The sequence below is a fragment of the Porites lutea genome, chromosome 5, assembly GCF_958299795.1.
Source record: "Porites lutea chromosome 5, jaPorLute2.1, whole genome shotgun sequence".
Lineage (NCBI taxonomy): Eukaryota > Metazoa > Cnidaria > Anthozoa > Scleractinia > Poritidae > Porites > Porites lutea.
Genome location: NC_133205.1, coordinates 3809201 through 3813051, shown reverse-complemented (window position 1 = coordinate 3813051; position 3851 = coordinate 3809201). Strand labels below are relative to the sequence as shown.

Sequence of the window (3851 nt, the reverse complement as noted above, 5' to 3'; positions counted from 1 at the left end):
GAAAGTGGACTATTTTATTTCCGACTTGTATCGTAGTTAATCGTCTATGTAAATTTCTCATCTGTATAATATGTAGACCGAGCTGAGTTTAATAAATTATCTTGTCTTGGCTTGACATCATCCAAGATTATGCGTGCTATAGCTTATAAGAATTTCACCGCCAAGTCTTTGCGCGAGGTATGACGTCACAAATGACTCACTATCGGGAATCTTAGCAACGCGTCAACGCTGAAGAAAATGGAGATCAGTAATCTGGGTCCGGCTTCTGGAAAGAGTCCTTTATCGACGCTTTCAAGCGTAAGACAGCCTTTATTTTTCTCTTATTGAACGAGTTTAAGTAGGGTTACTTTCGAGTTAAGAAAACTGGCAGAAGTTATAAACGAATCCATAGACAATATCATAGGACTGAACCTTGCCTTGCATTTCAGTTGCAGTGATGAATAACAATGTCCGAACTTTGAGAGCAGGTGTTTTAACACGGTTTTAAAATCCCTCTGACTGGGTTTGAAGTTGATTTTTGCTAAAAAAAAAATCTAGACCGAATTTTAGTACAATTATCTTTTTTCTTTCGATGAAAGCAAGAAATCTTTGCATCCACCGAGTACAAAAAATGCTGGGTTCGTTTTGAATATTTTTTGCTATATTTGATCAGCTCAGTTGTTTGCCAGTGACTATCTGCATATTTAAATTCAGGGCTGATTTCTTGTTTATTTACACGATTGTCGCTTCATTTTAGTGAAAATCTTATCATAAATAACTGGCGAAGCATATACTCTTAACTAACTGAAAGTTAACGGATTTAGAGTGAGATAAAGTTTTTTCGTGTGGCGAAACAGAAATTTTACACTAGTGTACACACATTTACTTTTAGGTCTAAAGGTGTCAGGCATTCAAAACACTTCCCAGTATTTCGTATTTATTGCACGCTCAAGTATCTTATACGAAAATCGTTTTTGTAGAACTCGTTTTTAAACGCGTACAAATGCAAAACAACTTTAGATGATAAGGTGGAAACTACTTAAACCTGTAAGTATAGGAAATCACACTAAGAAAATCCCAACTAATTTGCACAAATTCACAAATTTGAATGAAGCTTTTTGCTTGGTATTTAAGATTGACTGACGCTATCGCACGTTGAGAACATACCTGAGTATTCTTGCATTTGTTTCTTCTTGAATTTCCTGTTTAATTTTGAAAAAGACAGTAGTTCAACATGAGGGAAAACTGTTGTCCCCGACTACTAACGATTTACGAGTTCATTTTTTCTTACTTCAGGGAAAAGACTAAGATGAAAACCGGCATGTATCAAACATTTTTTGCGCGATCTCCAGTTGACTTTAAATTCTACTGATGAGTCCTTCGCTTGGTAGACTACTTTGTCTCGTGGTTATTACAGATTTACTTCAGACCGAAGGTACGTCATCGATCCTAGACCACCTGGACTGTTGTCATGCGAACGGTCCTTAAAGAAAAGATGGTATCAATTTTCTTTGGAATTAACTTCCGCTGATGTCCTGGTTTCTATTTTAAAGAGTGGAAATCATTTTTTCACTGCTTTTTCGATCGTAATCACTCCTTCCCATCTACCCTAACAACGGAACATAGTTTAATATCCTTTGACGAATCTCATTCTAATTATTTTGCTATTCCCAAAGAGAGCTTTTGTATTTTCTATTCCATGAGTATTGGCTCACTGCAGTAGCACATGAGCCCAGAGTCTCTGTAAAAGAATTATTGAGGTGGGTTAACCTTAAGTTAACTAAAAGTGACAGAGTGAATATTCGGCTTTTGAGACATATTACAGAAACAAAATACATATAATAGATATATATATTCTTCAACACCAACAATTTGTTGAAAGTTACTCAGAGCTTTCGGAACCTATCCGGAGTCCCAGGACATTATACGTGAGGCTTACATAAAGTACCGACCTATCCGGACCCCTTCATCAGTGATGACGGTTTGTGGTTACTCGTTTGACCATGAGGCTGCATTAAATTGGGGACAGGTGGTAGCCCTGATCACGGTTCATTTCCGGTCGCAGATTATGAATGTTTATGGCCTCGCTTATCTTGCGTGAAAGCAGGTGGTTTTCCTGGCCAATTATTTTTACACTGGCACAGTCAATGGACTCCATTGTATAAGATATGTATCTTATATAATGGATTCACTTCCGTCCTGTTATTTACCAGGGAAAGCAGACGCACTTTTTATGGCGAATGGAAAAGAAGTTTTAATTTTTCCATAATTTCTGACTTTCTTATAGGTGGTACTGTGTGCCATTACTGCAACTCTAAAGAAGGAGAATGCAGTACGAACTCTTTGTACGGAACGAGGGAGTACTCATGCGGCGGAGATTACCATCACTGCGCTCTGTACAGGAAGGTTTTGCCCAATGGAACTACCGCACAAGTCGTCAGAGGCTGCGAAAGAGATTGCAACAGACCCGTTATCAGATGGACAGTCGGCAAATACCAGAAAACGTCTCACTGCAAACTGTGTTGTGACAGCGACTTCTGCAACGGTCAGCTTAAGGATCCCTGTAGCAATTCGACTCGCTTGACCAGTAAAGAATTTTTAGTCATTCTATTGGTCATTTTAGGACTGTGTGCGTGATACAGTGACATTCATTTAAAAGGGGCTCAACAGGTCTATATTTGACCAAAACTATCAACTTTTAAAGGTCTCATTATCGCTAATTACAAACATTAATTAACGTGACGTTCCTACAGGTTTAGCGTCGACATTAAGCAAAATATTCACAAATATCGGCAAGTACAGTCAACTCTTACACTGCGGACACCCCGCTATAATGGACACCTCGATAGAACGGACAGCAGCTAAATCCCCGGCAAACACAAATCACAGACGTTTGACTGAAATAAACTCCCGCTATTACATATTCTCGGTAATGAGGACACTACCTGGAGGTCCCAACATTGTCTGCAATAAAGCTGGGGAGTTGACTGTAATTATAAGTGTTTGAAATTTGACAATATACAATAGACAGAGTAATAAACAGGTCTTCTTCTCGTTGGAATTTGTGATTATATATTTATTTCAAATGGAGGCTAAGCCTGTAGAAAAATATGCATCTTCAGTTCTTTTATTCAGTGGTCATAGCGAACTCGAAACTGGACGAAACTGGACCATTATACTACTTCGAATATAATTTTTTTCTGGCTTTATTACAACACTTTATTATAGACTGCGAGCAGTCTCTTACATCGTGGTTTGCAATCGCGCTGAATGAGAACAAGAACTAGACGGATTTTAAGGGAAAAGGCGGACTGCAAGCAGTCTAACTTTATTACAAATTTAAGTACAAGTGAATAAGACAACTGTAACAAAAGGTACTGAGCGGCTTTCAAAGTTGTAATTATGATTATACGAACTGATTATATGTGGAAGAAGAGAATATTAACAATGAACAATGCAAAAGGGCTAAACAGAGGCAGAGAGCAAGAAAGGAAAGAAGAGGGTGTTAATGAGGGTACCCAATTCTCAGTTGACTACTAGTTTTGGTTAGCCATCAACTTTCGCTTGCCTACAGCGAATATTATTCCGTCATAGCTCGAATTTTCTTTACTTCAGCACGTCAGTCACTTTTGGGGGTAGGCCTTACTAAAATCAAGGTGTAAACTTACACGAATTCACATAAACTCCGCCGTATAGTACAATTTTAATTTTATATAAAGTAACTGAAAATATAGAAATTAAAAGAACATAATTATCTAACCTAAGTAGTAAAAATGGGTAAGCGATAGCTATTAAGACCCCTATTAATCGATTATCGCTGTAAGTACAAATTAGATAAGCCGTATAACCATCAATGTACATCCAGGCCAGAC

General features: G+C 37.9%; 1 protein-coding gene across 1 annotated transcript in view; it reads left to right on the top strand.

Moving 5' to 3' along the window:
- LOC140936287 (uncharacterized) overlaps positions 1-3851 on the top strand; it is a 26962-nt gene that overhangs the window by 23008 nt on the left and 103 nt on the right. Inside the window, exons 4-5 of the transcript XR_012165371.1 lie at positions 1276-1414; positions 2267-3851. The exon at positions 2267-3851 is cut by the window's right edge and continues 103 nt beyond it. The gene's annotated coding sequence lies outside the window, so the exon portion shown is untranslated. The remainder of the gene's footprint in view (positions 1-1275; positions 1415-2266) is intronic.